At 45.9% G+C, this 13,594-nt stretch overlaps 1 pseudogene; it reads left to right on the top strand.

The window, feature by feature from the left end:
* Positions 1-7,296: 7,296 nt before the first annotated feature.
* LOC101717318 (cytochrome c oxidase subunit 6A1, mitochondrial pseudogene) lies at positions 7,297-12,635 on the top strand (annotated as a pseudogene).
* The last annotated feature ends 959 nt before the right edge of the window (positions 12,636-13,594 follow it).

Here is a 13,594-nt window from a genome sequence, read left to right as displayed (position 1 = left end):
ACCAAAGAGTGACCCTGCCGGGGCCTGCTCCAAAAAGGGCTTAACTTCTCGGGTCAAGTTCAATAGCCAGGGGGATGTTGAGTGTATACATTTTACAAAACTCTTGGCCTACAGACAAGGCCAATATAGTGATACTCTCAGAAATACGATGCGCTTTTTTTCCCCCTTTGAGGTTATCATGTAAAAATAAAAGGGACTTTATCTTACTTGGCCACTCTATATTTATTGTTTAGCAATATTTATTGTGGCCTGAGGCTAGATCCACATTCTTCTTATCAAATGCACATTTAATTTCTTTAAAAAAGAAAACAGCTGAGAATTTGAACCCGTATGGGAAAAGAGGGAATTCAAAGAGGAAAGATATTTTCTCCCCGCATTGCTCAGGCCCAGATAAGACTCCAGTTGGTTCACTTTGCAGGGTTCTGCCAGAGGGTCAGCTCCCTGGAGTAGGGGCCCTTGTGCAGCACCTTGGTCTCAGGGCTGCCCTGGCATCTTGAGGCCCTGAGCCTGAACTTCTCACCGCAGCAATCTCTGTGGGATGAGAACAGGTCGCAAGCAGGAAAAGAGTTTTGAGTTCAAATATGCCTGGAAATGCTGGGCTGAATAAATGGTTCACCGTGGGACTTCTCAGAGCCTTTCTCTTCGTCGTCTTCACTGCATGAGATAATTCTGAAGAAATATTTGTTTTTGGAATAGGCTATGTGGTCACCTGTTTCAAAATTCAAAATATGTGAAAGATTATGCACTCAAAAAATCTTCTCTTCTTCATCCAGTTCAGGTCATCATGAGCAGCATTATTTTTGGGGTATGCTTTCAGAAATATTTTATGCATGTAAAGCAAATAAATAGTTTTATCTTTCTGATTCTAAACAAATGGTAGCATATTACAAACACTAGTACACACCTAGTTTTTCTCTAATCAAACATTTCCTTCATGTTACTACATTTACAAAATCTTTATTTTTAAATGATCCCATTGTGTGCCATTTCCTCTAAGTACAAGTTCTCTCTTTCAGAAACACTTATTTTTGATTCTAATTGTAAGCTGTTAAGAAGATTGCTGCAGTAAATAATCTTATATATACATATTTTTGCATGATAAGCTCCGAGAAGTGAAAGGAACACTCACACAAGGTACCCACCCACAGGGTGTGAGGGCGCTGTGTCAAATGTGTGGAGCTCCCCCGAAATGGTAGGAGAAGACCATTTTCTTCATTGCAGCCCCTGTTCGCATCTTTCTTACTTTAATGAGGTTGAATATTCTTTCACATGTTTAAGAGTCATTTGTACATCTTTTTCCATGAACTCCGGATGAACTTTGCCTTTTTCATATAGGCTTAGTGATTTTCTTTTTATTGACTTGTAAGAGTTCCTTATGTGTTAGAGAAACTAGCCTTTGTTTTGATTGGAAAACATTTTTCCAGATCTGCCCTCGCCCCGCCTTTTGTGGTCCTAGAAATCAAACATGGTAGGAACGCACTCTACCCGTGAACTGACTGCATTTCCAGCTTGCCTTTTATTTGTTTTTATTAGGGCATTTTGCCATCCCAAAATTTAAAAATGTCATCAAACTTATTTTTAGGTTTTTTGGTTCTTTAAATGATAGTTGGAAATGCTTTTCTGCCATGAAATTATAGAAGAACTCTCCTGCCATTCTTTTAGTACTTTTTTTTTTCATTTATACATTTAAGCAGCTAATTCTTTTGAAATTTGTATGGAGGTAAAGTGTGGTTTACACATCTATTTTCCCAAGTGGTTAATCAGTTTTACTAACCATAATTACTGAATAGTTCATCTTGTCCCCAATAAGTTGAGGTACACCATTTACAAACCTTTGATTTTTACATGAATCATTTTACATTCATGTGTCAAGAATATATTTCTTGTTTTAATTATTAAGGCACTACAGCATGTTTTTATATCTGGTAGTTCTGGATTCCTTGTAACTTTATTTTCAGAATTTTCCTAGATGTATATTTTTGTTTATTTTCTCCAAATAAATTTTAGATCTAGGTTATCTGTTTATAAAAGAAATAAAGGAGAGAGGGAAGGAGGGGAGAAAAAAAGGAAGGAAGGAAAAAGAGAGAGAAAGAGAAAGTAGTTGGTATATTTATGGGATTGTTTTTAATCTTATAAATTAGCTACTGAGAACTGACATCTTTCTGAGGTTGTGGTTTTCTTTCTAACAATAAAGGATGCTTTTTCATCTATTTCAGTCTTTTTTTAATCCCTCAGAAGAGTTTTTAACTTTTTATCATATAGATTTCATACATTTCTTGCTAACTTCATTTCTAGATATTTCATCTTTGTTGCTATGGGAAATGGGATGTTTTGTGCTGTATTCGGAGCCTTCTCTGAAGGGGATCACCCAGAATGAATGGTCTGCAGGCCACCATGGCATCCTCCCCAGCCTCATGCGTTCCTGAGCATCCTGGAGGGGAAGTGATGTCCCAACAAAGCATCCCACGCCTGTGCTCCAAAGGGGAGGACAGAGACCAGGCTTTTGCCTGCGGGAAAACTGATGGGTCTCGGTCCCATTCTGCACAGGGTACTGGTGCTGGAGGATTGCTTTAGTTCCTCAATGTGGAAGATGAGAAAGCAGATGAGCAGAGAGGATAAAGCACCTACCAAGGCCAAGCAGAGTCTGTGTTCAGATCCGACTCTGTGGGTGTCCTGAGCTCCCTGCCTCTGAGCTTCTTGGTCTCTGGTCCAGGCAGCACTGTCGCACTCTGTCCTGAATTTCCTCGTCCTTTCATGTGGCAGACATCGTGCTGCCTAGGCATATACGTGGGTCTAACTGACACCCACATTCCCATCTCCTGGTTCTGGGCCATCTTGACTACCCACCTTCCCATTGCAGCAGAACTAGTGTCTCTTTTTGGTCCTGCCAACATTAGGGTCACTTCGTCACTGCACCGGAAGCCAAAGCTCTGGAGTCTGGGTGTGTTCGAAATGGCTGAGGCGCAACAGGGACCTGGCACAAGCTCACCTCTCACAGCTGCCCAGCTCAATAGAACTCGCTGCTCCAGGGGGACAGGAGCAGGATTGAGACCCCTACCTGCTCCATCGTCCCTTGTCTTCCAGCCCGGCCCGCCTCAGCTGGCAGAAGTTTGGCTGTGGAATTTCCTGAGCTTGACTTACAGCGGTGGCTAGTTCTCCATCCGTCCGTTACACTCCTCACATCCTGGCTAATCAGGAGGTGACTTCAGTTTAAGACAAAGGTCATGGGATGCTGACAGTCAAGCCATGTAACCTGGTAGGAGTGTTCAAAGCTTGGCCTCCGATTTCTGTCCTGCTTACCAGTTATATGACCTAAGCACAGTCACTCAAACTCTTACTCCTGTTTCTTCCCCTATAAAATGGTGATATGATATCACTTTAGAAAATATGATATCTTTGCAAGTCAAAGGTAATCCAACATCAACAATTTCTCATGATGCAACCTAGTACTATCTGCTCTGTCTGCCACACATGGAATTGTGAGGAGGAAAGCCAGGAGTCGGCATGAGAGATGGCTTTGAGATGCTTCCTGTATTCAACAAATATAGGACTTACTTTACCTCCTTCTCAGAGTACTTGGAATTTAAAGTGGGCTCTTAATACATCAGAGAAAATAATCCTTAATGGTAAATTTTTCAAGCAGACGTAAGCATTCCCATTCCTCGTGGGCTAGGCTGACTAGTAGCCTCCTAAATGTGTCCTTGTCCCAATGTAGAGAGTGAGTGCTGTCTTCCATGGCAGAGGGACCTGTCCATCAGGATTATGCGGGACTATCTGGGTACAGCACAAAGCGTGGGGGTCCCTGGAGAGGAGTGTGAAGGAGTCCGAGACAGGGAGGTGGGAATGATGCTGGGCTGGGGCGGAGGGGCGAGAGGGGAACTTTGGAGATCAAGGGGCGACCACACGCCAGACTTCACAGCCACGAGACCCCGAGAAGGGCAGAGATGGGTATTGTGGAACCTCTGGAAGAAAGCAGCTGTGCAGCACACTGATGCCAGCCCCGGAGCACTCACTGTGGGCTTCCAACTCCAGAGTCGTGAGAAGGAATATGCACCGCGTGAAGAAGGCACTATGTTTATGGTGAATTGTTGCAGCAGCCAGAGTTCTGACAGCCGGTGCCTGCCCTGGTGACTGCACTCCTAGGTCAGTAACTGCGAGAAACTCCTCAGAAGCACGCTGGGAGGCATACAGAGCAGTGCTCACAGCACCCCTGGTCACAGTAGCAGAAGTGGAAGACCTCAAGTCAACTGGGGCAGAGTGACTGACTGCTGCTGAACTGCTGTTGGAGGACAGGAATGACAATGATGTGCAAAACGCTGCTGCATCTCAGCAGCGTACTTTTTGTATTTGTCGATTTTAATTTCATTTATATGGAAACCACCTCAAATGTACAGCAAAGTTGCAAGTATAGTCCAAATACCTTTGTTTTCCATCTGAGTTAAGTAGCCAATCTGCTGTTTTATCATGCACAAATACTTAAGGTCCATTTTATACATACAAGAGCATTTTCTTACATAACCATAATGCGGCCATCGATATCAGAAAATTACATTAATATTTAACTACCATGTAACCCTCAAGCCTCATGTAAGTTTCGTCAATTGTTCCAAAACACCTCTTAGAGCAGAAGGGTCCACTTCAGAATCATACATGGTATTTGCTCGTTGTCTTTTTAGTCTTTCTCATTTGGAACAATTCTCCATTTTTTCTTTGACTTTGTGTGACTTTACATAGTTGAAGGAGATTGCCAGAGTTATTTCATAGAGCGTCTCTCGGTAGCAATGTGTCTGATGTCCTCTTGTGACTGGACTCAGGTTATTTATCTCTGGCAAGCACATCCCAGAAGCAATGCTGTGTTCTGTCCTCTGCATCCTATTGAGCACATGATTTTGATCTGTCCTGGAGCTGACGAGGTTCACTTTGATCCGCTGATTAGAATGGTGGCTGCTGGCTTCCTCCACTGTGAAGCTATCCTTTCTCCCCTTAGCAACATAATTTTAAGTAAAAATAGCAAGTCCAGAAATTAAAAACAGTATATTATCCTTTTACAAAGTTAAAAATAACTAAAACTTTTAAATGTGTATTAGGAATGCATGCAGATGAGGTAGAAATCCGTAAAGGGAAGGGAGGCGGAGTGAACACAGACTTGGGGCTGGGTGGGTGGCAGGGAGGGACGCCTGGGTCCCTGGGGTTTGTGTGGGTAATGAGCTCAGGGAGGCACGTGCTATGTTGCTAAAAACAACGTGAAAAGGACAAGAAGCTCTTGCCTGGAGCAGGGGTGAGATTGGGTAAAGAACTGTGGGCAGTGATAAATCAGAGTCCATGGACTAAAAGGCCAATTTTTTTTTTTGGTACCTGGGATTGAACTTGGGTCCTTGAACTTGCAAGGCAGGTCGTGGAATCACTGAGCTAAATCCCCAGTCCTTAAAGGGCCAATTTTTAAAACACGATACTAGGCAGGTCATGGAAGGTATGGGGCTGGAGAACAGAGGAGAGAAATTCCCCAGGCCTCTCTCATCACAGGGCCCTGGCCCTGGCCCCAGCAATGCGGCGTGTGCTGAGGGGAAGTGGGCCATGCTCCCTGGCCTTCCATGCCCTCAGCCTTGGCTGACAGGTTGGAACCAGGAGCTCGGAATGTTCAGACCCAACAGAGCTATTAGAGCCCACAGCATTTTGATAGTGAAATATAGGAAAACTCATCTCCTTCCTGGAGCAATTTTGCATCCCCAGAACATTTGTATTTTTCCAGGCTCATTTCCCTTTTGCAGCGATAGTTGGAGAGCTGGGGAGGCATTTCGGTGACACAGCGCTTGCCGGTCACTTGCTCAGTCCCCAGCACGGCCAGGCACCCGGGCACACGCCTGTCATCCCAGTACTCTGGGAGGCTGAGGCAGGAGGATTGAGCTTTGAGCCCAGCTTGGGTAATTTAGTGACTTCATGAGACCCTGCCTCAATAAGTAAATAAGTAAATAAATGAACAGAAGGGCTGGAGATGCGGACCAGTGCTAAGGCTCTGGATGGAAACCAACAACCACAACCAAACCCAGACGTAGGCATCTCCAGGCCTCTAGAGGTGTGAGGGAAAGTGCTTCTCTTCTGTGGGTCAGGATTTTTCACCCTCTTCTCTGGCCCAGAAAAATGAGATGAAGGTCAACAGGTACCATGATTCTTATCTGCATAGCCTTGCACAGCAAGGCTCTATCTACACGGACCTAAATCGGAATCTCTGGGGCAGAGAAGAGGGTGGAAAATCCCGGCCCAGAGAAGAGAAATACTTTGCCTCACACCTCTTAGCATGACAGATGCCACTGGGATGAAGCTGCAGGAGCCTTCCCAATAGAGGTCCATGTTAGCTGTACCAAACCCATGCGTCTGAGGACCTAGACTGGAAGGAGCAGAGGCCTGGAGATGCCACACAGCGGCTTCTAATGTTTTCGTGCCTTTGTCTTCCACTCTGTGGCAGATGTGCCCTGTACTGAGGGTTTTCCCTGGAAAATGATCACACATACAGGTGTAACCCTCTACCATCACCAGTTTACCTAGGTGCTGTTGCTGGGGTCAACCATAGTCCAATTATAATCTCTGTCCTGGGAATCTGGAAGTGGGGCAATGGGATTCCCCTTCAGTCTGGCCTCTGCATGAGTCTCACAAAGCCTTGTGAGAAGCAGTAAGCAAGATGAACTTCAGACGGGAGTTGATGTTCTAGCAGAAGAGCTGGGGATGAGAAGGGGGTGCTGAGTGCCCAGGTGTTCGCTAGGCTCTGTTTCCTGGGGATGCCTGGGCTCTTGACTGTGGGGAGATCAGTGAGCAGGCAATGAAGTCTTATTTTGTTTGGTTGACTCCTTGGAAATAATCTTGCTTGTCCTCTTCTGTCCACTCCATAGCTTTGTGCTGGACGAGAAGGACTTTGTTTGGGATTGTTGGACCATGAGCTTAGGAACTACAGGTCAGAAGCAAACAGCTGAACTCAGGGTGGGGATGGGGAAACCAGAGGGATGTAAAAATAAGATAAAGTTTCTAGCTTGTCAGAGGGATGTAGACACTTACTAATCTTACACATTAGAAAAATATATTTGAATATCTGTGGTAAAATTTCCATGGTAACACTGACAAGATGGATTAACATGCATATCTTTCATGTGAGTAGAGCAAAATGAAAGAGAGGGAGTTTTACACTTTTTGATTTTAGGTGTATTAATTAGGATTCTCTGGAGGAGCAAGATCAATATAAATGTGTTTATAGTTACACAAAGGGGTTTATTGGGTAGGTTTACAGGGTCAGTGGAAGAAGTCACAATGGCTGTCTACACCCTGGAGAGTCAGTGGATCCAGAAGTACTGGAAGGCTGAAGGCCCGGAGGTCTCTGTAGAGTCACTGATGAGAGTCCTCGCTGGAAGGGTGGAGAAACTGAGGACCAATGTCCAAAGGCAGTGAGAAGACTGGAGCTCTTCCCAAAGAGCCAACAGTTCCTTCTTCTTTCCCTTCTTAGTCCATCTTGGCTGCAAGCCCATTGGTTGGTGCCACCCACATCCAGGGCGGGTCTTCCCTCTTCAGTTGCTAGCCTACCTGTCAGTCATCCACAGACACACCCAGAGCTTTCCCGATCTCCTAGGTGGTCCTCCTCTAGACAAGTTGACACCTCACAGTTAACCGTCACATTCCAAAACAAAACAGAAACCAGGAGTCTTCCTCAGTGAAAAGGACAATGACATTAAGTCAGAAGCTACAATGCTACATTTGTCCTACCAAAGTGGCAAACAAGGAGAAACTGTAATACCTCTTGCCACCTAGAGTATAGAGAAATAGCTTCATGTGAGCTCTTGGTGTGAACATACAATGCTGCAATCTTTTCAGGAGGAAATTTTGGCAACATATGCCAAAGCTATGATTTATGTCTTCTGGCTTTTGAACTCAAATTCCATTTGCAACAAGGTATCCTAAGGAAATAACTAAGAATGGAATTAAAAGTATTCCTTCTCTCATGAAAATTATAAAATAACCTAAACGTTTCAAGTCATGCTATTGTTATTATAAGTCATGTACTTTTTTTTAAGTCATGTACTTTCATAACCCAGAACCCAAGGCAGTTGTTACCCATTAAAATGTAAGATAGTATTTGTTAGACCCAAAAGACCACATGAGCTTTAGAAGAAATAGAAAGACACAAAGCACACGTATTGTCTTTCTAAATTTCTATGTATCTGTGTCTGCATAGAAAAATGTTGGGAAGGATTCACACCATAGTGGTAAGCGACGTGTTTTTCTTTCAGTAATAAGCTCATTGTCTCTTTTTGCTTTGCTGTCTTTCACAGTGGCACTTTTATGATAACAACACCTCTTGCAGTAGTGACTTAAACTTGACCCAGAACTTGCATACTCACAATTCCATTTGTACCATGTTGCAGCCCAGGGAGCTGAGCAGGGAAAATATTACCAGCATCCACTTGTACTCATGAGAAAACAGACAGCATTAGCAATGGGCAGACCTGGCATCTCTCCTTGGAACTTCCTCCTCTATGGCTATTTCTCCTTCTTCTGTCCCATGAGAGAATGCCAGAGTGGAGACGCCTAGACAGCTGGCTAAGCAAGAAGATGCACCATGCTGGTTTCATCTAACCAGTCCCTGGACATGTTAGGAAAAAGTGTTAAGTAACAGCAGAAGAAAATCTCAGATGCATGCATGTATCATAGCCATGCAAAAAAGTATAGCTATACTATGTGTGTTTTTACAGTTTTAGAGTTTATGATAGTCTTTGTGAAGTTTTGCAAGTGCATTACTGTGCAGCATGGGTAGAATGAAGTTTTCCAACGTGACAAGAAGCCAAATTAAATCAAGTGGAAAGAAGGGCGAGGGATTGGAATGGAGGGTGTGGATAGGGTGGCCAGTTACTCTGGTTTATCCTGCAAAGAGGAATTTCCTGGGATTCTTAATGTTAAAACTGAGAGAGTGTTGGGTAAGATGAACATGCTAGGCCTTGTACAACAGGGAAATATGAAGGATTGAGGCAGAACTCAACAAGCCTGAGTCAGCAAAGACAGAGTGAGCAGGGCCCGGAGCTGCCCAGAGCCCGTGCCTGTCTAGTTTTAGAGTTTTCATTGAGATATAATATTTGTACCAATTCAAGGGGTGCAGGATTGTATCTGGTACTTGTGTGCAATGTGTAATGACTCCTCTCTGGGTGGAGACAAAGGTCTGCATTGCAGCTCGGCTGCTGGAGGGAGAATCTTCCACAGCTTGGGTGCAGAGGGGGTTTACAGTGGAGCCAAGCCTCTGCCTTGGGCATCCCAGACCCTGGGCTCACACCTGGGCTCCACTGCTGCCTGGCCAAGTGACCTGGGAAAGTTCCCAAAACCTGTCCACTTAGGCTTCTCTCATCTGCTCGGCAGTGATCATCATTCCATTTTATGACATCGTATTGAGAACGTAAGGAGATAATGACTGTAGATGTAATGCCAGGCACATGGCAGCTCCCAGTATGTTAACTGTTGTTACTGACACAAGTACTCGAGCCTAGAAACCACAGTGGACCCACTGCTGCCTCTCACGAACTGCTTAGGCACCCACATGATTCCATGTCCAAGTGGTCTGATTTCTGGTTTTCATCCAACTATTTCTGACCCTGCCCACACATGACTCCCAGCTTTCACCCTGCCATCTCCTCTCCGATGGGGTCTTGTGTCCCTCAAGAGTCTTCAGTCTCCCTCACCATTACCCCTCTTCCTTCAGAGAACCTATGCCTCCAGAAAAATTTCTTTTCACTTCATTGGTGAGGACCTTTCAGGGCCAGAGTGTGTCGACTGAGAGGCCCCAGGCCTTTCTCCCATGGCTGGGTCACAGCGAGGAGGAGGTGGGGTGGGCTTGTCTTTCCTGACATGCAGTCTTCAGGAGGCCTCAGAGGTGAAGAGCAACCTTGATTAGGTCAAGCCTGAATTCAGCAAGATTTTGGCAGGTAGGGCCAGCAGCAGAGGGCCAGACCTTCCAGTAGGAAAGGAAGCTGACTACTGAGCTGATCTTTGAGAACCTCAACCCTCGACTGGTTTTTAATTTTTTGGACATGATCTAGCTCAGGTGTCAATGCTATTACCAATGGAAAACAAAAATGCAAAACTAAATAGCTTGGTGGATTTTTTTGTAGACGGTCAATTGCCTTCGGGACTACATGAGGGCATTTCCAGAGAATTCCCATGAACATTCGCTGGACAAACAACTAACAATTGGGAAACAGTAAAGCTGGCTGCTGCAAGTAGGAAAGAGGATGCCATCTACCTGGCCTTACGTGGTGTTGAAACAAATTCCCCTGGGCAGCGCTGTGAAAGGAATTTCCCCTCCTAATTCTCAGTCCTCATTGTGAGAGTTGAACGACAGTGTCTAAATTTCCAAAGGACTTGAATTATTCGGTCATTTGTTCGTCTTAGGTGTGGAGGTGGAGCTGGAGCCAGGGACTCAGGGATGGCTGAGGCTCTGCCCTTTCCCTGCATGATGTCGCAGGCTAAGGTGGGAGACAGAGAAGCAAGCAGAGCATCATTACTAAGCTGTACACTGAAGATCTGGAAAAGGTGGCTGTGATGGGGCTGGGATTTTAAGGAAAGCTTTTCAGACAAGAGGGCATTGAAGCAAACATCCATTAAGACTGGGGAATGGCGCTAGGATGGTGCCATTGAAGAAATATTCTTAACAAAGACACAGAACTTTAGACCCCCACAGTCCACACCCGAGATACATGTGAGGAAGATAAAGTGGAGAAACTGGGGTGGAATACACAGGACTGGGTGAGGCAAGTAAAGCACTGTGTACTTTATACTTCAGATCCTAGAGAGCCTCGGAAGGATTTTGGACAGAAAGGATTCACTTTGCAAAGATTGCTCTGATAGCACTGCAGAGGGTGGGTTTTATGGGATAATAAGAGAATTAAGATCAGTTAGGAGATGTTTGGAATAGTCAGGAATACCAATGGCCTAAATGAAGAAAATGACAGTGGACGTGAAGAGTAGTATAATTTGAGAATACATAATAATAACATTTGTGCTTTGATAGCAATCAATACCGTAGCACCTACAGTAAGCTGGGTACTCTTCCAATGCCCAGGACAAATCTATGAGGCAGGTGTCATCATTGTTCTCCTTTCATAGGTAATGAAGTTAAATCTGGTGAAGTTAATGAGCCCAGCCAGGGCCTTTCGTCATGGAGGCGGATGGCCCAGGTGGGGACGAGCTCGTACCTTACTGGGTTAAGGTCCAGCAGGGACCTGAAATGAGCTCGCCTCCCCAGTGGATCTCAAACATTGGGCTTCTGTCAAAATCACCCAGGGAGGGAGAGAGAGTCCATGATTGCTAGGGCATGGTGGACCAATTCTTGAGAAAGAAGTGTGAGTTTGAAGGTTAGGCTTGGGAATTACAGCAAATAGGCAACACTGAGGCCTTGTGACTGAAAGATTATCTATCTAAGAAAAAGGAGAGAAAGGAGTGGAAGAGAGAGGAGCAGAATGAGACAAGACCAAGGCAGAAGTAGCTCGAGGACCCCAGGGAGCATCGACATTGAGGGATCTGGCAGAGGAAGATGAGCCTGGGGATGAGGAAGGAGCATTCAGAGGCAGAAATGCTGTTTTTAGAAAGTGAATTCATGGGAGTCCCAAGTAAGAGACCTCAAGAAGAAGGGAGAGAGTATCAGTGAAAACCTGCAAGGGTACTGGGTACGAGTCGAGCCAAAAACTACCGTCAGCTTTAACAAATGGAAAGCTGATCATGACCTCAGTAAGGCTGGCTTGAGACCTCGGCCCAGAGCTGGAGTTTAGATTTGCATGGTTTGAAGAAGACTGAGAGACAAAGGCTCCAAGAAGGAACTCAGTGAGGAGAGCGAGACGGGGTTCATTTGGGAAAACATGCCACGCAATTCATATAGAAACGAGGGATTGATTCAGTGGAGAAAGCAGTCCCTGTATAGATGTGGGGGGAGCCGAGGAAGTGAAGGTGTAGATTGAAAGAAGAACTTGGAGAGTCAGAGATATGAATCACTAAACAGACTGCTGGAGGCTGAATGGATAAAGGAGTGTGATGTTTACACACAATGGAGCATTACTCTGCCATAAAGGATACACTGACCTCTGCTGTAGGGAAATGGATGCCTCTGAAGACGAAGAGTGTTAAGTGAAATAAAACAGATACACTGAACTTTCCCTACTTCCGCTTCGGGCACTCCAGTGTTCCTCCAAAATGGTGGCTGCAGCCACAGCTGCATCCCTGGGGTTTCTCAGCTGCTAGGCCGGTCCTGCACGCAGGTGGGGCGGCTTATGTCAAGTGGTGCCCACGGCGAGCAGGGCTCAGCTTGCATGTGGAAGGCCCTCACCTATTTCGTGGTGCTCCCCGGGGTGGGAGTGAGCATGCTGAATGTTTTCCTGAAATCATGCCACAGAGAGGAGAGACCTGAGTTCATCGCCTACCCCTACCTCCCCATCAGGACCCAGCCCTTTCCATGGGGAGATGGTGACCATGCTCTATTCCATAACCCTCATGTGAATCTGCCTCCAACTGGCTATGCAGATGAATAAAGAGAACCTGGACCATTATCTAGGCATTGGGGACCGAAGCTCTGATTTGGACCATTACTCATTCAGACCAGAAAAACGTGTGGGACCTCAAGCTCGCCTTCCTTACTCGTATCAGGTGATGACCATCATACTGATCTTCCAGCCCTTTGCTTGTGGCAAGCGATGGCTTAAATAAATAACTTCAACTCTGATTGGCTAAAAAACAGATACACTGGCTTAAAAATCGCATGGCTCCTCAGATCTGAGAAACCCAAATATAAATAAAGATCAAAATGAAAGATGGGTTATAGGAAACAGACAGATTTTCTGCAAAGAGAAAGGACAGAGAGACGGAGCAGGGGGAGAATGCGAAACCAGCTCAGAAGTGTGATGTCCATGCACGGACGCCTCACAAGGAATGTGATTGCTGTGTGCTGCAAATGTGGCTTAATAAAAGTTAAGATTACAAATGAGCCAGCAGGTGGACGGTGGAACCTGCAGGGCAGTCCTAGAAGCAGGTCTGACTGCTGACGGGCACCATGGTGGCAGCTTTCAGGCAGCACTGTCTGGGTGGCGGTGGCCTCCGTGAGTTTGCTGGTGGGCCCAGGCAGTGACTGGTCAGCAGGATGGGTGGCCTGGACAGTGGGCCAGACACAAAAGAGAGAGAGGAGACCATCCACGAGCACAGAGGTGGCTGCCCTGATGCTCTGTCCCCTGCCACGAGTCCGAGGGGGCGACCTTCCCCACCCTGTCCTTCATCTGTCACACCAGGTTCTCTCCTGGGAAACCAGGGCCCAGAAAAGCCCCGGGAAATGCGGCTCACAGCCCTGGCCACGTGGACAAAGCACAGCCTGCTGTGGATGGAGAGGGAAAACAAAGGGGGCAAGCTTTGCTCCCACAGCGGGACCGAGGGAAGGTTTGAGGGAAATGAAGGCCAACGCCCAGCAGAGAGCAGTGAGGAAAGCCGCAGTCTTGGGATTTTTTGTGAGGCCAGAGAGACTGCCAAGGCTCCCAGCAGCGAGGAGTGCGGACCGCGTAATTGAATAAAGACGAGTGTTTGGTTGCTAAGA

This window comes from Heterocephalus glaber, unplaced genomic scaffold, assembly GCF_053883595.1.
Source record: "Heterocephalus glaber isolate CG9 unplaced genomic scaffold, H.glaber_assembly_v1.0 deba00001428, whole genome shotgun sequence".
In the NCBI taxonomy this organism is placed as follows: domain Eukaryota; kingdom Metazoa; phylum Chordata; class Mammalia; order Rodentia; family Bathyergidae; genus Heterocephalus; species Heterocephalus glaber.
The sequence above is the reverse complement of the archived record's forward strand: the minus strand, read 5'-3'. Positions and strand labels throughout refer to the sequence as shown.